The sequence below is a fragment of the Pseudonaja textilis genome, chromosome 2 (genome assembly GCF_049901715.1).
Source record: "Pseudonaja textilis isolate UNSWEBS1 chromosome 2, rPseTex1.2, whole genome shotgun sequence".
NCBI classification, from domain to species: domain Eukaryota; kingdom Metazoa; phylum Chordata; class Lepidosauria; order Squamata; family Elapidae; genus Pseudonaja; species Pseudonaja textilis.
The window spans coordinates 152,538,194-152,562,090 of record NC_141991.1 but is presented as its reverse complement, the minus strand read 5'-3'; the positions used below and the strand labels follow the sequence as shown (position 1 = coordinate 152,562,090).

Below are 23,897 nucleotides of genomic sequence, written 5' to 3'. Positions count from 1 at the left end.
AATCAAGTTTGGAGTGGTTAACATTGAGTTTGTATCTGTTGTGCATTCTTGTATTGTTGCGGTTGAGGCTGAAGTAGTCATTGACTGGTAGGACATTGTAGCAGATAATTTTGTGTACTACGCTTAAGTCCAACCATAGGTGGCGTAGTTCAAGATTGTCCAAGCCCAAAATTTCAAGCCTGGTGATATAGGGTATTCTGTTGTGAGCAGAAGAATGTAGTACTCTTCTCGTGAAATACTTCTGGACTCACTCAATTGTATTAATGTCCAATATACAGTGCGATTCCAGACAGATGAGCTGTATTCGAGTATTGGTCTAGCAAAGATTTTGTATGCCCTAGTTAGCAATTCAATATTTCCAGAGGAGAAGCTTCGTAAGAATTAATGCCTTTTTGGCAATGCTGTTACAGTGAGCTCTGGCGCTTAGGTCATGAGTGAGTACTCCTAGGTCCTTCACAGAGTGAGGGTCATCAACGAGGTCATATCCGCCTAGTTTGTATTTGGTGTACTGATTTTTTTTATCAATGTGTAGGACAGAGCATTTGTTGGTCGAGATTTGGAGCTGCCAATTGTTTGACTATTCAGACACATAATCAAGGTCACTTTGAAGAGCAGTAGCATTGTCGGTGGTGTTGAATAGTTTTACATCATCTGTGGAAGAGGATGCAGTTGCTTATAAGGTGTTCACAAAGGTCATTTATATAGAGTATAAGAGTGTGGGTCCTAGAATGCTGCCTTGGGGGACACTGCTGTTAACTGGAGCAGGGTTTGAGATAGCACTCTCTATTTTTACTATTTGTTTCCTGTTTGACAGGAATGCAGTAATCCACTTATGAAGGGATCTGGAAATGCTGTAAGAGTTTGGTTTTAACAGTAGTTTGTCATGTACCACTGAATCAAAGGCTTTGCAGAAGTCTATGTATGTATTGCTTTTCCCTGGTCAAGTAGAGTAGCCCATATGTGTAGGAGTTGTAGGTTGCAGGGCAATTTTTTCCTGAAACCAAATTGTTTTTGGGAGAGTAGGTTGTTTGACTCTAAGCGGGTGATGAATTGGTTAATAATTGATTCCATGACTTTGCACGTGACACAACACAGTGAGATTGGTCTGTAGTTTTCAACCAGGCTGGAGTCACCTTTTTTGAAGATAGGAATGACCGTAGCTAAGGACCATAGGTTTGGTAAGGAGTTGGTTCTGAATGATATATCATATATAATGCTTAGGGGTTCTGCTATGTCAGAGGAAAGCTTTTTTAAGAAGTATGCACATAATCCATCAGGGCCAATAGATAGGAGTGGTTTTAGATTATGTAATGCCTTTTCTACGTTATCTTCTGTAAAGTCAATATGTAGTAGATCATTGCAGTTAGTTGTGGTATGACTAGGAAATGTGGGGCATGAGCCATTGCTTGTTAACAAAGACTGAGCTGAAGAATGTGTTGAAGAATGCCTTGACAGCTTTGTCGCTGCAATCTTTTCCATTTGGTCCCTTTGATGGTTCTTGAGCATTTAAGTTTGGTGTTTACAAAATTGTAGAAGGCGCGGGTAGATTTTGTACATAGGAGGTTTTCCTCCTGTTTGCAATAATAATTTGTGCATTCTGCCTTTATATATGGTGTTGTATCGGTTTTTAAAGTTTGCTACATAGCTAGTTTTGTTTTTACGCCATAGTGATTTTTTTTTTAATTGGAGTTTGTTATGGGTAATTTTTTGTTTTTGTTTTTAGAGGTTACTAATAGTACATATAGTTTAATGACTCTTTCAAGTTCAAGTAAGAATGCATTATAATGGTCTTCTGTAGTATTACAGTTAGAGAACAGAATGTGCCAATCAAGAGATGATAGGTCGGCATCTATGAGATCAGAGTTGGCTTTTTTGAAATTGTATTTTGGAGATCCATCATTATGATCTTCTTTGTGAGGGTGTAAATTGAGACAAAAGTCAATCATACTGTGGTCACTGTTTAAAAAAAGAACTGGCTTTTTTCTTTAAAGAAAATAAAAAAGAAGACACATCAACGCAGAATGTATGGGATACAATGAAGGCATATGTTAGAGGCTTGATAATAGACTATACAAGGAAAAGAAATACCATGAAAAGACTAGCCTCTAAGACATTAGAGGATGAGTATAAAGAACTTGAAAAAGAGTTATAGAAAATGCCACAGAAAAAGGACATTAAGTTAAAAAATGATATAATTAAACATAAAATGGGATTAATGGAAAAAGAAGAATTAGCACAGAAAACCAGGCAGATGGTTAGCATATAAACTGAGAAAGGAGAAAGAATCAAGGAAAATATTTCAATTAATAGATGATCAAGGCCAAGTTTGCTATGGAAGTAAAGAGAAGAAGGAAATTATACGAGACTATTACAGGAAACTATACACACAAGAAAATATTGATGATGAAAGAGTTAAACAGTACTTACAGAATGCTAACCTACCCCAGATACCTAAAGAGATTGAAATAATGTTAAAAAGCAATATAACGATGATGGAGCTAACAGAAGCACTTAAGAAGCAAAACAATGGAAAGTCACCAGGCCCAGATGGACTTCCGATGGAATTTTACAAAACACTACAAGAATCGTTGAATCTTCCATTGCTAGAAGTTATGAATGAAGTTATGCTAAAGAAGAAGATACCTAAATCATGGTCAGAAGCTTACATTACACTGGTCCCAAAAGAGGAGGCCGACCCATTACAAATCAAAAACTATAGACCTATTTCCCTACTAAACGCAGATTATAAAATTTTTTCTTCAATATTGGCAGAAAGACTTAAAAAATACCTAAATAATTTTATTCACCCTGATCAAAATGGATTTCTGCCAAAGAGACAAATTAAAGACAATGTGAGAGTAATCTTGGACACTTTGGAATACTACGAGGCACACCCTGAAAAACAAATGGCTTTGATATTCTCAGATGCACAGAAGGCATTTAACAATGTGAATTGGCAATTTATGTTGTTACAGCTGGAACAGATGGGTTTTGGTAAAAAATTCATCCAAGCAATAGAAGCTATATATCATAAGCAAACAGCAAAGGTAATGATAGAGGGAGAATTAACGGACTCCATTGATATAAGAAAAGGAACAAGAGAAGGGTGCCCACTGTCACCTTTGTTGTTTGTGTTAACCTTGGAAGTGCTAAACAGAAATATTAGAGAAGAAAAAGACATAAAAGGGATGAAAATTAAAAAGGAAGAATTTAAATTGCAAACAATTGCAGATGATCTGGTTTTCATCTTAGAAGACCCACTAGAAATAGTATTAAAATTTATAGAAAAGATAGAGGTATATGAGAAGGTGGCTGGTTTGAAAATAAATAAAGACAAAAAAAGATTTTGACAAAGAATATGTTATCAAGAGAAAAGGAAGAACTGGCGGATGTATTGAAAATCCATGTCACAAAGAAGATCAAGTACCTGGGGATACATTTGACAGCAAGATGTAGTACACTAAAAGAGAATAACTATATTAAACTTAAGGAGCAGATAGCACTAGATTTGGCTAAATGGGAAAATTTACAACTGTCATTAATAGGGAGAATATCAACTATCAAGATGAATATATTACCCAGAATTTTATATTTGTTCCAAACAATTCCAATTAGGCTTGGAAAAGATTATTTTGAAGATTTAAATAAAATTGTGTTGAAATATATATAAGAAAGCGAGAATAAAATTAAAACTTTTGCAAGATGCTAGAATAAGAGGAGGATTTGATTTGCCTAATTGTGAGTTGTACTACCAAGCTACAAATTTCATGTGGGTTAAGGAATGGATAACATTAAGAAATGCTAGATTGTTGACATTAGAAGGACATGATCTGTTGTTGGGGTGGCATGCTTTTTTATGGTACAAAGGAACTAAAACACAGGGGTATTTTAGAAGACATTATATATGGGAGTTTCTGTGGTTAAATTGGGAGAAGACTAAAAGGCAATGTTATTTGAAAATTCCAGTTTGGCTATCGACTGTTGAAGCATTTTCTTATCCTATAATATACGAAAAGGAACAAACAGATATGGTGAAATATTGAATGAAAAGGGTGAACTTAAACTATGTAAAAACTAGAGGAACAAGGTATAAAGATGAATTAGTTTTCATATGCGCAAATACACTGCTCAAAAAAATAAAGGGAACACAAAAATAAGACATCCTAGATTTGAATGAATGAAATATTCTCATTAAATATTTTGTTCATTACATAGTTGAATGTGCTGACAACAAAATCACACAAAAATTATCAATGGAAATCAGGCTCAGTAATGTGTGTGGCCTCCACTACAACGCCTGGGCATGCTCCTGATGAGGTGGTGGATGGTCTCCTGAGGGATCTCCTCCCACACCTGGACTAAAGCATCCCCCAACTCCTGGACAGTCTGTGGTGCAACCTGGCATTGATGAATGGAACGAGACATGATGTCCCAGATGTGCTCAATTGGATTCAGGTCTGGGGAACCGGCGGGCCAGTCCATAGCATCAATGCCTTCGTCTTGCAGGAACTGCTGACACACTCCAGCCACATGAGGTCTAGCATTGTCTTGCATTAGGAGGAACCCAGGGCCAACCGCACCTGCATATGGTCTCACAAGGGGTCTGAGGATCTCATCTAGGTACCTAATGGCAGTCAGGCTACCTCTGGCGAGCACATGCAGGGCTGTGCGGTCCCTTAAAGAAATGCCACCCCACACCATTACTGACCCACTGGCAAACCGGTCACGCTGGAGGATGTTGCAGGCAGCAGAACATTCTCCATGGCATCTCCAGACTCTGTCACGTCTGTCGCATGTGCTCAGTGTGAACCTGCTTTCATCTGTGAAGAGCACGGTGTTGGGCTGTAAGCACAACCCCCACCTGTAGACCTCGGGCCCTCATACCACACTCATGGAGTCTGTTTCTGACCATTTGAGCAGCCACATGCACGTTTGTGGCCCACTGGAGGTCATTTTGCAGGGCTCTGGCAGTGCTCCTCCTGTCCCTCCTTGCACAAAGGCAGAAGTAGTGGTCCTGATGCTGGGTTTTTTTATGTGGTGGATTTGTGCGGATGCCAAAAAATATTAGACTAAAATCCATACATGGTTGGAAAAAATGACAAAAAAAAGCATACAGACTTGAAACCAGAGATATTTTTATTGGGAATTTTACCTGAAATATATAGTAAAGAATTGAAATATTTGATTGTAAATGTATTAACAGCGGCTAGGGTTGTATTTGCCAAAAACTGGAAAAATGAGAAAATATCAACACAGGAGGAAGCTATTAAGAAAATATTGGAATGTGCTGAAATGAGTAGATTGACATTTGAAATCAGAGAACAAGAAGATAAACAATTTTATAAAATTTGGGATCTATTCTATCAATGGTTAGACAATAAAACATGGTAATGAAATATGCAGATTTTTAGAACATAATGAATATATAAAGATGTATTTTTTATTATATCCACAAAATGATTATAGGATAGATTTGAGATGATAATATGAACTGTCATAAAACAAATGAAGTAAAATATGGATTATCTTGTAAAACGTGAATGAATAATAGTATAGTCAAATGATTAACAATGATATTAATGTATTTGGGAGCATTTGATTGACAATATGAGAACATATACAATGTAATTGTAATTGAAGACTACGAAGTGGAAGCACAAAACAATTTGTAAACCAACCGACACGCTGTATGCACATATATGGAAGATGGTTTGGTGTTTTTATGTTGTGTTCGTTTATGTTTGTCTTAAAAACAATAAAACTTTAAAAGAAAAAAAGAAAAAAGTTCTTGTATTGTAGGCCATAAATTGAGTTTGAGCTGTTGCAGAAGATGAGGTCAAGGCAGTTGAGTCTAGTGTTGTTAGTTGCTAATTGATCCAGTCCCAGTGTAGTGGCATTGTACAGGGTTGCATGTATGGGTTCGGATATACATTCGTTTAGGGTCCAATCTATAGGAGGTAGATTGAGGTCACCAAGGAAAATAAGAGGGTGTGGACAAGAGGCAGCCCACATCAGCAGTGAAGTTAGTTTGTTTGCATGAACTATGTCATAATCAGGGGCTCTGTAGCATGGTAAGAAGTGGATAGTGGTATTTAAGGACAGTTCACAAATGATGGTCTCTGGAAGAGCAAGCTCTTGTGTAATTTGAATCTTTCTTAGATTTAGGGATTTTTTTATAGAAGATAGCAACTCCACCTCCTCTATGGATTTCACGATCTGACCGATAAACATGATATTCTCTGACTGGTAATGGAGTCTGGAAAAGATGCATTCAACCATGTTTCACAGAAATATAATATCGAATGTGGCTGTGCTTAGTAAGATGAGGAATTCATGCATTTTTTTTGTGAGGCTTCTTGCGTTGAGTAGTTTGCATTTTAGATATGTAGTAGTGGATCTAGAGGAAGTAAAGGGGGTGCATGCCTATTGTTGGATGTTGGGGTGATAGTTATTGGGATTTAAGTTGAAGGTCTTGCTTTTGATACATTCTGTGTGGTAGTTAATGTATAGGTTAGTATTTTCTTGTTCTTGTAGTCTTTTGAGTTCAGAGTGTAGTTCACGGGACTGTACACGTTGGTGTAAGGTTAGATCAGGGCGAGAACAGAGATTCTTATGGTTGATGTTGCTCTTGGTAAGTGAGTTTATAGTGTAAATGAATTTTCATTTGCTTAATTCATTTTTGCAAACGACCCTGCAGAAGCATGGGGCCAACGAGCCATCACTGCTTTTGAACTCTGGGCCGATGCAGGGAATGTCGAGTATTTCATGAGGGGAGATTCTTGATGCTTGCTAGCCATTGATGATGTTGTGGACATTTGTGATGTCATCATTGTCATTGTCTTCAAGACCAAATAAAATGGCATTGGGGTGTTTCTGTTTGCGCTCGACGGCTTCTTTGATGAGGATTGGGATATCATTATTTGCTGGATTTGTGGTTTTTTGTGGAATGGGTTCACATAATATTCACATAATATTCTTCCAATGCTTGTACTGTGAAAATTACTATTCCTTGTCTACACAATTTCATCTTGTTCTTGAGTCTCTTGCAAACCTCAGACACTGCATAATACCACCCTATACTTGTTTATATGTTCCTAAATTTATTTCCTTTATTTAGAGAAAGCAACATTCAAACTAAGCCCAATATTTCTGTTTTTCCTTCTAAGTGTATAAGATAACAAAGTAAACAGATAGCAGCAGCCAGTATATCTCTTCTGTTTTAACTTCATCCTTGACTTGTCTATTAATTCATACAACATTCTCAAAATTCATCAGGAGCTCAGAATTCTTGCTGCTACTGCTATCCAGATAGGATCATGTGACTGCAGCAGGATATAGCTTCGTCTTTATTTCATGCCACCCGCAATTAACAGTTCTCAAGATCTAGGTTTCTCTGCTACCTGTCCTTTTGGCTAAGATCAAGCGTAGAAGGCATCAGACAGCATCTTTTTCATTCCTGAATACTATTCACAAATTCTGATTGGAGCAGCAAGAAAGCAAAGTTTTGCCTCTGGGCAAAGTCAGGATTTGAATAGTTGATCAGAACTGGATAACAAAAATACTGACTTCATTGGGGCCAACTGGATTGTTGCCTTCATTTCTTGGAAAGCTCTAATAGTTGCCTCTTGGACTGAACATTTCAAATGCATCTGAAGAAGAACGCCAAGCTTTAGAAAGGCTTGCAAAATAGCCTATCAGCCACTTTAATTTTTACAAATACTGTGCCTTCATAAGGCTTTAAATATCCAGACCTTTGACCAGGGCTAAAGCTAGAGCTGCATTAATATTTTCAAAAATATTTTGCAACTGAGATGTATTTTTAAGGTTAATGGTCTTCCTATTCTACTTGAATTTCTCACAAGGTCCACTGGAGTCCTGGATTATGGCCAGATCAGGAGAGCAAAGAGCAGAGAACCAGAGGTCAAGAACTGGCAGAAAATAAGGTAGAAACTAGCAACAGTCAAATCCATTTCCTTTTTAAGTTCTTGATGTTGCCGTTTCTAAAAGAAACAGATACCAAAACTTGACCAGATGTTGACCATCTCATATATGGGTCATTGGTTAAGAATATCTCATCTTTTTAAAGTATTTTCTCCAAATATCTGTGGGAACAGCAATACCACTTAGACTTATATACCACTTCACAGTGCTTCTAAGCTGTTTACAGAGTCAGCGTATTGCCCCCAACAATCTGGGTCCTTCCAAAGATGCTTTTTCAAGAGGCAACTAGATTTTCTTGTTTTTCTTTGAAGACATTTTGCTTCTCATCCAAGAAGCTTCTTCAGCTCTGAATGGATGGTGGGTGTCAGCCTTCAAGATTTTCTTCCTTTGTTTTGCATCTTTCAGCTGACATAAGTATGGGGGGGAAAGGGGGGACATGGTTATGGGAAGCAAGCTGGAGGTTTTACAAAACAGAACTGTATAAGTTGTGGGGGGGGGGGGAGTTTCTTGCTTAGGTTTCTATCCTATGCTATGCGCAGCCGCAGCTCTTTATCAAAATATGTCAAAGTCAATGGACAGAGGCCTCATCACCACCTGAAGCCCACATGATGTTATACACAACTTTTTATTGGATGGACAAATTGAACTATTGGGGATGGGAATGTTGCCATCACTTTGTATATGTGATTTATGTGCTCATTTTCTCAGATTCAGAATTCTTTTGTTGCTACCACTTGATTTCCAGTAAAATATATCTTTTTTCTAATTAATGTAGTCTAAGCATTTCTTTCTTGGATTTTGAATGGAGCACCATCTGACAGTGGGGCTGGAATGGAGGGATCCAGTCAGAGTTAAAGAAGCTTCCTGGATGAGAAGCAAAAAGTTTTCAAAGAAAAACAAGAAAATCCAATTGCCTCTTGAAAAAGCATCTTTGTGACAACCATAACCTGGATGTCTGAGAATCTCCATAGAGAATCTGGGTCCTCATTTTACCAACAATGTCAACCTTGAGCCAGTGAGGACTGAATTTCTGGCAGGGAGCTGTATTAATCTGCAATGCTGCATTCTAACCACTGTGCCATCTCAGGTCTAGAACCATGCTACTGGTGTAGTTCATTTATTTACCTCCCAGCTCAGTGAGTTCTGAATGATGATACCATAGTTTCAAACAGCCAATAAATAATAAATAAATAAATAAAGGTTCCTTTATTTTATTTTACCAGGATCAAGACCAATTTCTTTGTGCAAGGATTCCTTAACTCAACAGCAGACAGAGCATTGCCCTTTTCCATGAGCAGGACCAGATTGAAGCCATATTTCAGTTCATTCCAGTATATGTTTCTTGGCTGAAGCAATATGATGAATCAACATTAAACTCAGTCTCAGATGTTGGGGTCCTACTCCCTCAAATCACATCGATGTCTTGAATTTTGCAAATATCTGGAGCAGCAAACACTTTGGGCTACTTATGGATACATCTTGGCTTGCATCATGGTACTCCCAAAACAAAGGATAAGCAGCATTCTTTGGTTCAAGATTTGGCACAGAAAAACCATATCTAGAACTATCTCAAACTGACCACTGTTTTCTTCTTGTGAGATGGGATTGTCTCACTACTAGATGGATTTCCAGAAGAGTAACCATACCAACAGGTGCTCCTGAGTGGATCGATCCAACATGGAGGTGATATGCAGTGAGGTATGCCAGAGATCTTTCCTGGGCCTATTCTTCTAACATTTTCCTAAATGACTTACATGAGGAGACAGAAGGGATGTCAACAATGCAAAGGTGTTGGGAATAAGGTGATATTGCTAATACCTCAGAAGACAAGTTCAAGATTTAAACAGGTCTTGGTACACTACATGTAGGGACGAATGACACAAAAAAGGACTTGAAAACAATATTGAGTGATTATGAGCAGCTAAGCAAGAAAGTAAAGGACTAAGATACACAAGTAGTTTTTTCATTATACTGCCAATGAAAGGCAACATCCGGTAAGAGAACAGAGAATTTAGAGGTGAACCACTGGCTAAAGGGTTGGTTTCACCAAAAAAACTGTCGATTCCTGTACCATGATCTGTACTATCTCCATGATGGGCTTCTGGCAAGGGATGGGTTGCATAAAATTGGGAAGAATGTTTTTGGAAAATGACTGGCTCAACTTATCAGGAGGGCTTTAAGCTAAAATTGAGGGGGGTGGGTGACCAAAATTTAGGATCTTCAGGACCTAATTCCAAGCAAAAACCTATAGAAAGCAAGTCAAATAATGAGGTAAGGAGGGATGCAGTGGTGGGATTAAAACATTTTTACTACTGGTTCTGTGGGGGTGGCTTGGTGGGCATGGCAGGGGAAGGATATTGTAAAACCTCCAGTCAGCGGTGGTATTTGCCGGTTCTCCGAACTACTCAAAATTTCCGCTACCAGTTTTTCCAGAACTGGTTAAAACCTGCTGAATACCAACTCTGGAGGGATGGGAAGGAAGACAAACTCAAACACAAAATAGGAGACATAGGAAGCATACCCAGAGTTAGACATAAAGATCTCAAGTGCCTATACACAAATGCACAAAGTCTGGGGAACAAGCAGGGTGAACTTGAACTATTAATAGATGAAGATAGATATGATATAGTTGGAATAACAGAAACTTGGTGGGATGCAACCCATGACTGGAACATACTCATAGAAGGATACAAACCATTAAAAAAAAATAAAAAGAGGAGGTGGAGTTGCACTGTATGTAAAGGACCACTATATTGCTACAGAAATGCATGAAACCAAAGATGAAAACCTCCTAGAATGCATATGGGCCAAAATATAAGAAAAAAGAATTATATGGGCATAGGTATATACTATGCCACCCAATCAAGCAGAAAAAATAGATGTCCTTTTTGCCAACCAACTATATATAGTTGGTTATATATATATATAAGTATATGTAGGAAACACACTACAATAGTAATGGGGGACTTCAATTATACTGATATCAATTGGAAAACTAATTATGCACCAAGTGAGCAATCAAATAGGTTCCTAACCAACCTAGCTGACAACTTTTTTGTCCAAAAGGTAGAGGATGGAATTAGAGGGACAGCCAGACTGGATTTAATTCTTACAAACAGGGATGAAGTGATAGAGGGAATTGAAACTGCAGGAACCTTGGGAGAGAGACCATGTCATACTAGAATTCAACATAACACAAACACAAGCAATAAAACATAATGACACCAGAGTCTTAGATTTTAAAAGAGCTGATTTTAATAAACTCAGAGAGAACTTGGGAAAGATTCCTTGGATAAAAATCCTAAAGGGGAAAACAACTCAGGAATCTTGGGAAACTCTGAAAAGTACGATCATAAAAGCCCAGACCAGCACAATACCACTGAGAAAGAAAAATAAGAAATCCAATAAGAAACCAGCATGTCTGCAGAAAAATCTCTCTGACAAATTGAAAGAGAAAAAGAACAAGTACAAAAATTGGAAAGCGGAACATACAGCTAAGGCAGATTATCAGCAGATAGCCAGAATCTGCAAAGACGAAGCCAGCCACCCGAACCCAGGGATGTTGGGGAGGGCAGCTAGATATGCCCCAGCCAGCGGGATGTGGCGGCGCCAGTGGGGAAGCCAGCCAGCTGGGCCCAGGGATGGGGGGGCAGCTAGGTAGGCTGGGTGAGTCTTGGGGAGCCCCAGGGACAGTGGGGACGGGCTAGCACAACTCGCAGGCTTACCTGTGAGCAGGCAGATCAGTGGAGAGGCTTGTGTCGGCTCCAGGTTGCTTCTCTCATCTGTTCTTGCTGGGAGAGCCTCTACCGGTACAGAGCAAAAAGTTTCCCTTCAGGAAATCGCTCCTGGGCAGCAGCGAGGAACAGGATTTAACCAGGCTGCTTCTCTGCTGCCAAGAAGCCATTTCCCAAAGGGAGGGGGACTTGTAAACCTTTCGCTCTGCCTGAGAGAAAGGCAGGCAGCAATGGCTGGCCTGGCGGGCAAAAGCAGGCTGTAGGCATATCACGCATGCGCACTATGTTGTGCATGTGCAATAGGGACTAACTGGACAGTGAGCAGAGAAACAGGCAGAGAGGGGCGGAGCCAGCCAGGAGTCCATTTTACTGGTTCTCTGAACTACCGGGAACCATAACAACCGGTTCTATAGAATCGGGCCAAACCGGTAGAATCCTACCCCTGATCTTGACTGGGCCCACTGGGCCCTATCTAACAAAATGAAATTTAGTGTAGAGAAAAGTAAAGTCCTACACTTAGGCAAGAAAAAGCAAAAGTACACATATAGACTGGGTGAAACCTAGCAGTAATTGTGAGAAGGGATAATATGAGTATAATATGTTGTTGTTTTGATGCACCTTTTTAACATTCTGGCGTTTTTAACATTGGCCAATAAAGTATTCTATTCTATTCTATTCTATTCTATTCTATTCTATTCTATTCTATTCTATTCTATTCTGGTTGCTTTGTGTCTTGTGTTTTTTTTTCTTTTATGTACTCTTTGATTTTTACTCAGGTTTGTATTTGTTCTGAATAAAATAAAAAATATAGGGGGGAAAGGTTCACAGGAAGTGATAGCACTGCTTTACAAAGTGTAGTTTCACAGCAAAATCCCACCCTGGAAAAACCATGGCTGAAATTATTAAACAGCTTCATTGTGTTTCTCGTAGATACCATTTGTTTTTACTTTTCCCCATGTCCTGCTCCAGATCTTCATTTTGTTACATTCATTGAAAGCCCATTTTTCCCAACAATGGGCTGATTTTCTTTTTGTTGCCAGAGACAGGTTCTTTTTGCAGAAAATTCAGGCCAAAAGCAACCTAATAATGGTATTGTTATGTCTGTGGAACTGGTTGGGTCCCCAACCAGGTCCGCTGTTTGAGCGGGAGCACCAGCAGCTCCCATTGGTTGGCTCCGTTTGACAGCCGGCTATATAAGCCGGCTGTCGAGCAGAGCCAGCCGTTGTCGCCCGCTGGTCTGCAAGTTAGCAAGCAGACGCGACAACCCTTTATTCTTTGCAATAAAGCCTGTTAGTTGTACGCTCTGGTCTCATGTCTCTTCCTTACCATCGCTCTACAACACTGGCGACGAGGATGGGATGGTCGAAGGCTAACCAGACGCGTTTATTCAAAGAGCTGTAAGTCACGGAGAGTGAAGCCACGGGCGCTGTAGCCGCAGCCGCCCCACGCTCGCAAAGAGCGCGAAATTCAAACTGATATTGTTTGAGCTGATTCGCTGAAACGAGCCACAGGTGCCGCAGCCGAGGCCGCCCACGCTCACCAAGAGCGCGATTTTCAAAAAGAGCTACGCAGCCCAGAGAGACAGCCGCAGCCGCGTTCTTTTAAGAGCGCAAATTCAAATAGCGATTGAAGAAGACGAACCTGTTCTTTTCTCCACGATGAGTACTAATTCAGCATTCCCTCCATTCAAACCAAACGAGGAAACATGGGACTCCTACAAAAATCGATTCAGCCATTTTCTTGACGCCATCGGTTTAGCCGACGCTGCGGAGCATAGGAAGAAGTCCTATTTCCTGAGTTACTGCGGAGCCGCCGTCTTCGACACCGCTACAGCGTTAGTCGCACCCCGCACCATCAGAAGTGTCCCATGGGATGAGCTACAGGAAATACTTTCAAATCACTATTCGCCCAAACCGTCCCAAATAGCCAGAAGGTATGCCTTCAGGGTCAGGAAACAGGCAGAGGGGGAGTCGATCAACGAATACATGGCCGCCCTGAGAACAGCCGCTTTACAGTGCGGATTCAAAGAATATTTGGAAGACATGCTGTTGGACCAGATCGTCTGTGGGGTGAGAGACCTGAGACTCCAGAGGCGTTTACTGGCAAAGAAGGACTTGACTCTAGCCTTAGCCATGGAGGAAGCCCTGGCTGCTGAGCTCTCGGCCCAGTCAGCAGCTGAAATTCAGGGCACTCAATCTAAACCCAGCACGCCAACTGTCCATTCTGAAGAAGTAATCAGCGAAGATGACCCCACAGACACATCTGACATTAACCACCTTAAACATCAGAAGCCTTCACAGGTAGGAGTGGGGCAGAGAAACAACTTCACCCCCAAACAACCTCCCATGTGCCTAACCTGTGGAGGCTCCCACCCTAGGGCATCCTGCAGGTTCAGAAACGCCATCTGCCTGAACTGCCAAAAGAAGGGTCACATCGCTAGAGTCTGCCAAGCAGGGCGATCTTTACCTCAAAGGCCTCCACCACCTCCTAACTCCCAAAGGCAAGTGGAGGACTGCTATACCTGCTACCACGCTAACCATACTTCCCAAACCCCTGATAAAATTAAAATTTCTGTTTTCCTAGAAGGTAAACCCTGCAGGATGGAGGTGGACACGGGATCCACGCTCTCAATCATCTCCTGGGATACCCTGAAGAGGATCCAGCCCAGACTGTCAAGGAAACAGCTACAAAGATGCCACTTGACGCTGCGGGACTACCAGGGCAAGAACATTCCTGTCCTCGGGAAAGGCAAGTTCCTTGTTCAATTCCAAGCCTTTAAAGGCCATCTGCCTCTAGTGGTTGTTAATGGTACCCTCCCTAGTCTATTGGGACTTGATTGGTTTCCTTCTCTCGGCCTTAGTGTAACCGGGATCCATGCTGTCTCAACTTCTGATGTAGATACACTATTTTCTGATTTTTCCGATGTATTTAGCAATGAGCTGGGTTGCTATTCGGGCACCCCCATATCATTTTCAGTAGACCCCCAGGCAACCCCTCTTTGTTTAAAACCACGTAGGGTACCTTTTGCCATCCGTCCCAAATTGGACGCAGAACTAGACAAACTACTTAAGCAAGGGGTGCTAGAACCCACTGATTTCGCTAAATGGGAGACCCCCATAGTCACCCCACTTAAGAAAGATGGCAGTTTGAGAATCTGTGCGGATTACAAAACCACGCTCAACTGCTATCTGCAGGTCAGCGCATACCCTGTCCCCGTTATTCAGCATCTGTTACACACTTTCGAACCCGGCACCATTTTCGCCAAGTTAGACATGTCCCATGTTGGCATACCAACAGTTCCCTGTCGATGAGCAGACAGCGGAATTACAAACCATAGTCACGCACAGGGGGGCATTCAAGTGTAGGCGCCTCCAATTCGGGGTGAGTGTGGCCCCAGGCATTTTCCAGTCACTCATGGAGAGGATTCTCCAGGGTCTCCCAGGAGTGGTCCCCTACTTCGATGACATCTTAGTCTCAGCCACGAACCGACCCCAGCTCATTCAGAGAGTCAGGACAGTGCTGGAGAGGTTTAGACAGCATGGCCTTAAACTTAAGAGGGAGAAGTGTGCCATCGCCACTAGGCAGGTGGACTTTCTGGATTATAGAATAGACGCCTCTGGCATCCACCCCGTTGAGTCCAAGGTGAAGGCCATCCATGAGGCACCCACACCCACCAACAAGACTGAACTTCAAGCTTTCCTGGGACTCCTGAACTTTTACGCCTCATTCCTCCCGCACAAGGCATCGGTCGCTGAACCATTACATAGGCTACTAGATAAAGACTCGCCCTGGCACTGGGGACCCAAGGAAACCCATGCTTTCAAGTCAGTCAAATCCTTACTCACATCAGAAGCGGTTCTAGTTCAATTCGATCAACGTCTTCCCCTGGTCCTGGCTGCTGACGCATCCCCTTTTGGCATTGGGGCTGTCCTGAGCCACAGACTCCCCAACGGTTCCGAGGCACCAATTGCTTTCTTTTCTAGGACCCTTTCTCCAACTGAGAGGAACTACAGCCAAATCGATAAAGAGGCCTTGGCTGCAGTGGCTGCAGTTAAGAAGTTCCACGAATTCTTGTTTGGCCACCACTTTGAGTTAGTGACTGACCACAAACCTCTTTTAGGACTTCTGTCTGGAGATAAGCAAACCCCGCAGGTACTTTCACCCAGAATGACCAGATGGACCCTGTTTCTGGCCGCTTACTCATTCAAGTTAGTGCATCGTCCCGGTAAGAACTTGAGCCACGCCGATGCCCTTAGTCGCTGCCCCCTGCCAGTCCCAGTCGAAGACCCAGCGCCTATCCACGCCATTTTTGAGGTCAACGAACTCAAGCTCCCAGTGACAGCCGAGGACATCGCGGCGCACTCAAAGAAGGACAAAATCATCGCCCAGGTTCTGGACTGGGTGGGAAGGGGGTGGCCGGAAACTCAATGTACAACTGATTTTGTCCCCTTTAAAACCCGCCAGCAGGAACTGTCAAAGTTGCAAGGTTGTCTATTGTGGGGAACAAGAGTGATCATCCCAGCCTCCCTTCGAGTGCCCATCCTGAAGGTGCTTCACGAGGGTCATCCGGGCATCGTAAGAATGAAGGCCCTGGCCCGCAGCTACGTCTGGTGGCCCGGCATGGACGCTCAAATCGCCAACTGGGTAAGCTCTTGCCAGCCTTGCCAACAAACCAGGGCTGCCCCTCCAGCTGCCACGCCCACCAGATGGGAGAGTGCAAACGCCCCTTGGTCCCGCTTGCACGTCGACCTGGCTGGGCCTGTACATGGCAGGACCTTCTTTGTGGTCGTGGATTCATACTCCAAGTGGATTGATGTAGCCTTACTTCCTACAACCACCACCCAGGCGATAGTTAAGGCCCTAACCCGTCTATTTGTCACCCACGGGCTTCCTGACACGCTGGTTTCAGACAATGGCCCACAGTTCACATCGTGTGAATTCAGCATGTACACTGCATCAGACACGTCCTTACAGCACCATTCCATCCCGCTAGCAACAGGATGGCAGAGAGAGCAGTTAGGTCAGCCAAGGAGGCACTCGCCAGGTTTGGCCAGGAGGATTGGCACTCTAAACTGTCTTGTTTCCTGCTCAGCCAGCACACAACGCCCTGCACCACCACCAACAAATCTCCTGCCGAACTTCTAATGGGGAGACGCCTTAGAACCACCCTGGACAGGCTACACCCCCACTACTGCCCAGACACCTCCTTAGGGTCCGACAGTCTGGTCAGAGACTTCGCCCCACAAGACCTGGTATACGCCAGGAACTACGCGGGGGATCCGTTGTGGGTGCCAGGACAAGTCGTGTCAGTCACAGGTCCCAGGTCCTACAGGATCCTCCTAGAGGATGGACGTTTGTGGCGGAGACACGTGGATCAACTCAGAAGGCGGCGGAAGGGCGCGACAGATACCAACCCATGCCAACCTGCCAGCGCCAACGACGCCTCACCAGTGCCTGACGCGGATCCCCTGCGGAACCTGGTTTTCCCTGACGAGCGAGAGGACTGGCGGGAGAACCCGAGTTTCCGGCCAGAGTCACCACTCCAACCACCGAGCGACCCAGTTGACCAGCCGGACCTCGAGACTCAGCCGGGCCAACCTGAGCAGGGGTTTTCATCAGCACCACAGGACACTACGCCGGGGCAAACCCACGCCCCGACGACCGCCGAGGCACGTTCCGAAGACCAGGACTTGACACCGGCCGACAGTTCACCCGAACTGCGACGTTCTGGTCGCCAGCGAAGACAACCCTCGTATCTACAGGACTACGCATGTTCCCAGCTGGGGGAAAGGGGTGTTATGTCTGTGGAACTGGTTGGGGTCCCCAACCAGGTCCGCTGTTTGAGCGGGAGCACCAGCAGCTCCCATTGGTTGGCTCCGTTTGACAGCCGGCTATATAAGCCGGCTGTCGAGCAGAGCCAGCCGTTGTCGCCCGCTGGTCTGCAAGTTAGCAAGCAGACGCGACAACCCTTTATTCTTTGCAATAAAGCCTGTTAGTTGTACGCTCTGGTCTCATGCCTCTTCCTTACCATCGCTCTACAACAGGTATAAATTATGTACTAACAATCATAGCATATTACACAGTTCTACTTTCTCAATTGATACTTAGTTTGAAAATCTTACATTTTTGTTTTCTTTTAAATTTTGACCCATCAAACCTGTAATGTGGCTTTCCCCTCAACTGAGCAACATAAGATGTCAACATAATGGACATTATTTTAATATCTTGTTTATTTGGACTTATATGAAGGTCACACAGTTGAATGACATTAGCTACCTGAACTTATCTGACACCTGATCTCAAGAGACTTATTAGGTATACACTTTACTTTTTTAATTAAGTCAGCTAATAAGCTGATTAAATAAATATAGTAAGAAGGTTCTATTCACTAAGTTATCAGGAGCTTAACCTAAAGTAGATTTCATCCTTTATATGAAAATTACCTTCTGAAGCTTGGGAGGTAGCATTTGTAGGGGTGAGGGGAATAGAGGCAAAAAATGATGCAAATATAGTTTGGATGTCATGGCAAACCATCTGTGTAATGCATAATTAATAACTGAAGAAGTATCTCTTTTTGATGTTGTAAATCCATTGGTCTGTCAGCCTACTTTTCTCATATGTCTGAATTCAGTATAGGGAGAATCTATGAAACCACAATCTTACATGATATTTAGAAGACAAGTAAGGAAATCTTCATCTTGTGAACCAAATTATGCTCCTACTTGTTTGTTTAGATCCATTTCCCTAGAAATACATATCACATGAAAATACAGTAAGAGATTCCCCTCTTCCTGCCATGATAAACTAAAAACCATATGTAAAAACACCATCTTTTTCCACTAATGTAAATCTAATAACTCTGTGATTTTGCAGAAAATCTGCTTCTCCATACTCTCCAGTTGATTAAGAGAATTAAAATATCATTTATTGCTCCTTTTTGCACTGTGCAGTGGATAATTCCCACCCTGTGCAGGGTTTAAAATAAGGTCGTGTGTGAGGTCTTTGCTAAAATTGCAGAAATATTTAAGATTATGGGAGTGATTTTTATTTTGGAATAAAAGTCAAGTGCTGTCTATGCCTTCTCTGGCTATGCTTTACTAATTTGCTGTCTTCATTTTACTGCTTCATACAGTACATAAATTCAATTACTTCTTTAATTAATCAGTTCAATGGTGGGTTTCAAATTTTTTTACTACTGGTTCTGTGCGCGTAGCTTGGTGAGCGTGGTGTGGCTTGGTAGGCATGGCCTGGAAAGGATACTGCAGATCCTCCATTCCCACCCCACTCCTGGGAGAAGGTTACTGCAAAATCCCATACCTCCCCATCTCACTAACCTGCTTTCCAGCTCCGTTCTTCTGTGCAGGGCAACAAAAAGAGACCCAGACGATCATCTGGGATTCGAGAGGCAGAGAATAGATGAGGGCGGTGCCAGTCAGAGGTGGTATTTTCTGGTTTTCCAAACTACTCAAAATTTCCACTACTGGTTCTCCAGAACTGGTCAGAACCTGCTGAATACCACATTTGAATTGTTCATGTATTGATATGTTTTTAAATGTATATTCACAGTTTAAGAAATCCTGATTTAGAAAACAATTTAAATATTTTCCCTTTGTACTGATACTATCCTCTTTCTCTACATGGTACTATTATTCATAATTTCTAGAGTAATGTAATTGTTAGATCAATTTGGAATACAGTGATATTTAAAATAGCTGCTTTAATTAAATTCAGAGCAACATCTTACTGATATTAAATGCAGCTCTGCCTATTTGTCTGCTTATTATTAGTCATCATTGTTGTGACTAATAGTATTATTTTAAAAGAGAAAGAGCATCCATCATTTGTTTCCAATCACAGCAGCACAAAAAAATCACGAAAAGCACAAAAAGTGCATCTGTGGAATCTGAGATATTTTATAGCTTGTTTTTTGCAGAAATTTCATTATACAAATAGGAAACATTATCAGTGTGAGATCCATGCACTGATGATCAGAGGTGGGTTTCTACTGGTTCAGCCTGGTTCTATAGAACTGGTTGTTACGATTCTGCACAGTTCACAGAACTGGCAAATTGTTCCCCTGGCCCTTCCCCTCTCCGCCCACCCCTCCCCTCCCCGCTCAGTCAGTCCTTATTGTGCATGCGTGACATCTCATGTATGCCCGACATTGCTGACTGCATTCTCGCCCGCCCAGTCACTCCTTAAGGTATTTCTTTTCTTTTTTTCCTCCTGACGATCAGCTGTGCCAATGATCAGCTGTGCCGGGATCCCTCTCGCTGCCTTACTGCTTCGCCTAGGAGGCTTCCCTGAGGCCCAGGAGGCAAAAAGGTGTGCAGGTGGGTGCTGTGCACACACATACCCGCACTCCATTTTTTGCCTTCCTGGCCTCAGGGAAGCTTTCTGGGAGCAAAAATCCCCCCCAAGAGGCTTCCCTGAGGCTCAGGAGGCCAAAAAGCAGAGCATGGGGGAAAGGTGCTGCAAAAAAAGCCACGCCCACCCAGTCACATGGCCATGCCCACCTAGCCATTCCCACTTAGCCATGCCCACAGAACAGGTAGTAAAAATATTTGCATCTCACCCTGCTGATGATTCTACCTTGTTGGCTAATGAAACTTTTGAAATGCATTATGTGGAAATTTATTATTTATAAAATGTATTGGCCATCCATTTTACCATAGGATACCTCTATGCGGCTTACAGCTACATCTTACTTAAAACAAAATGTTAAAATCAAACCTTAAAACCAAAGACATATGGGGAGAGCAGAGGCAGAATGGGAAGGGGGGAGGTAAGATCTGTTATTACTCAATCAACCACCTGCATTGCGCTGATTCCCTACTGGGACACCAAGCCAACTGGCACAGCCACATCTTCATGCCCTTATGAAAAGATAGGAGGGTTGGGGCCAACATCACATCAGGGGGGCCAAGATGTTCCAGAGGGCAGGAGAAGCAGCAGAGAAGGCCCTCCTCCTGGACCCCACCAGACGGAATAATTGGGCTGATGGAACCCGCAGCATCCCTCTTCTGCTGCCAGAAGTGGGCCAATCCCAGTGGGTGAGATGGTCCCTCAAGTAAACTGGACCCATGCCATGAAGGGCTTTAAAGGTGCACCATCACTTCCAAATTGCATAGTCACATAGCTGGTTTTTATATTTAAGGCAGGAATAGAACTCAGTTTCCTGGTTTCTAATTTGGTATTCTTTGTCTATGGGCATCTTTTCCATAAGCTTTCTGGTTTATTGATCACTATTACTGATTTCAATTGAAGTATCAGTGAAATTATATAGCAGGCATGTAGATGGATGAAAACAGTAGAAATCTTCTGGAGTACCAGATGGCTATTTTTTGCACTTTTCACATATTTATAATATAAATGAGCATTGCAGATAAGAGGAAGGAAGTAATGGTGAGAAGCCACATACAAGTCTTTGCAATCTGGTGCCTTCCAGATGTTTTTGGAATATAACCTCCATGATTGTTGCTACAGTTCTGATGGTACTGATAATTCCTATTTGGAACTGTAGAGGACCCATTGGAAAAATGCATCCTGATTTTTTTAGCTACATCCTTATCCCCTAGAATCTAGATGGAGAAGATGCCTTGACCAGATCCTCAGATACAAGTCTTAAAAGCATTAGTAGCTTCTGCAGCAGGAGGAGCTCAGGGCTATTCTTAGCATCTGGAACTCACTGTGGAATGAAGCCAGCATTTTCAAGTACAAAGGCCTGCTTGTGTGGGGAGGAGGGGATGAAAAGCAGCTTAGAACTTAGGAATGATGGGAGGGAGAAACAGAAGAAAGACCCAGGAAGGAGGGAGAGGATCAAGAAAAACAAATGCTCCACAAGCAGAGATCAAGAGCAGCCTTACTCTAGGGATCCTAACAAAAAGTATCCCTGATCTAGATGCTTCTCTGAGTCATTTCTGGCTTGTTTCTGGAGATGGGGTTTGCCCAGAGGTCTGGGGGTAAAAAAAGAGTAGCACTAAAGCCCTAATTCACCAGGAAAGAGTGAAACAGAATCTGATTCTTGCCCCATCAGAATCCAGTTGCTATTCATGTAAAAAGCTATTACTACATTAAGAATGAAACCTCACAGAATTGCCAAGTGGTCAGTTTCAAGCCACTACCAATCTCTTTCCCTTTCTCCTTCTCCTTTTAATCCTTTTTTAAAGAAACTCCATTCACTCCTAGCAACTTTAAAATTTGAACTTTGTATGGAGAGTTACATATGAAAAACAGCTGCTTTTGCTTTAATATTATTTCTGTTTTGGACAAAGCTGTTCTTGGAGCTTTACAGCCTTGTTTGTGTGGGTAAAGACATAGAACTAATTTGAGCACGTACCCAGAGGGCAGTCAGATTGGGAGAGAAAATTCTATTGGAAACCATATTTAACTTTCAATTTTGTAAACCTGTAGCATGATTATAACTATACAACTACTTTCATGCCTCAACTATATCTTTGAGACTAAGCCTACTTGCTGTTTTGATGTCTCTCAAACAGAATTGGCCTTATTAGGACATCTTATGATTTTGAAAAACATCTCCATTCTTTTCATTGTGTCTTAATACAGCACAATATTAAGGCTAGAGAACTGCAGAGATGCACATTCGTTATTAACAGGTAGAGAGATTAGCATTTTTGTAATTTCCACGCTGTATTTAATGGAGATCTCTAAATGGAAATTCTCTTGACCCAATTTAGAAACAAGACTTGTATACACAACAGCCATGTATATATTTTATGCTGCTGGTCTGGACCTCAGGCAACTTGATGGAAGTCTCCAAGAAAATTCATTCCTATCTGTGGCCATTAGAGCAAAAGTGTAACTAGAGCAACCTTTGTGTTTTTGAAATGTCTGATAACAAGAACTTCCACATCTCCAGATGTTTTGTCCTGTTTCTAAATTGCTTTCCTGGGATGAAAAGCAATAACATTCAGGAAATTCCTTTACACACCTTTCCTAACAATTATACCCTTTGCTATTTTGACAGCTGTTCTCTTTTGCTGTTCAGAAAGACATGCCCATTGCAGAGATAGTCCTTTTGATATTTTACTACTGTTAGCCATCTTTGTATCTAGGAATCTGTAAGTAACTGTCAATGCTCATTTATCTTTCCTGAATAAATACCATGCTGGCTTCTTTATTGTGCTTCTCTACACTGAAGCTATATTATTATAAGTGACAAACATTTTTTAAAATAAAATTAGCATTATAAGAAAAGTAAGCATGAATCAGGCATGTTCTTTATCCTGTACAGATGCAGATAGATAAACTCCACAAAACTTCCATAACAAAGTACTTTTATTGGTTCATCAGGTATCCTCATAACTTACATTTGTGACAAGTTCTTTAATGACCAATCCTTTGCATATCTGTCTTGTAGGTAAAAAGATGGTTTATCTTCTATCCTTTTTCCCTCATTTTGTAGCAGTAGAAATAGAACAATTACCATGAGTCCGTGAGTTCAGCCAAGAGTGAGGATAACTCCTCAAACCCCTCAAGGGTCAATTTAGTGGCCAATCAGGAATACAGATGTGGTCACCTGATATGGACTACATTTCCCAGGTTATCTTAACTACATTTACCATGATGCATTCCCTTAAGGGGACAGCTCACAATTGCTACCCAGCTATCCAATTCCCATACACTGGCTGGACAGCACAAGGCATCTTGGCATCCTCCAAATCCTTGGGACTTTAATATCATGATTCCAAACTATAATAAAAATGTTAAATCTACTCCAGGGATGTCAAACTCAATTCCATTGAGGGCCATATCAGTATTGTGTTTGACCTCAGGGGGCCAGGGTCAGTGTAGCCAGGGTGGGCATGGCCAGCTCAACATCACACATGTTGGGGGCACCTGTGGCAGCCCAAGTTCTCTGCCAGTAAAAACGGAGCTAGGAAGGGCCACCGTTTTCACTGGCAGAGGGTTGCAGGAGGTTGTTGCAGCTGCAAATGGAGCTTAATTATGTACTTCCACATAATTAATTTCAATTCTAAAACATTAGCCTTCATTCAGTTTTTCGTAAAATGTCAACCCTTCCCAGCTTTGGGATATGGAAATAACTTTGTTTCCTCTTCTCCTCCTCCACCTTTGCATGTTGTATACTCTCTTAACAAAAAAGAATATATAGATGTCTAAGCTGGAATCCTAGTTGAATCTGAGCTTGGTTGTTTGCTTGGAGATGTTTCATTAGCCAACAAGGTAAATCAGCAGGGG

At 42.1% G+C, this 23,897-nt stretch overlaps 1 protein-coding gene across 3 annotated transcripts in view; it reads right to left on the bottom strand.

Annotated features, from left to right (window-relative positions):
• The window catches only part of KANK2 (KN motif and ankyrin repeat domains 2), a 107,806-nt gene that overhangs the window by 65,481 nt on the left and 18,428 nt on the right, over positions 1–23,897 (bottom strand). The window lies entirely within an intron of this gene.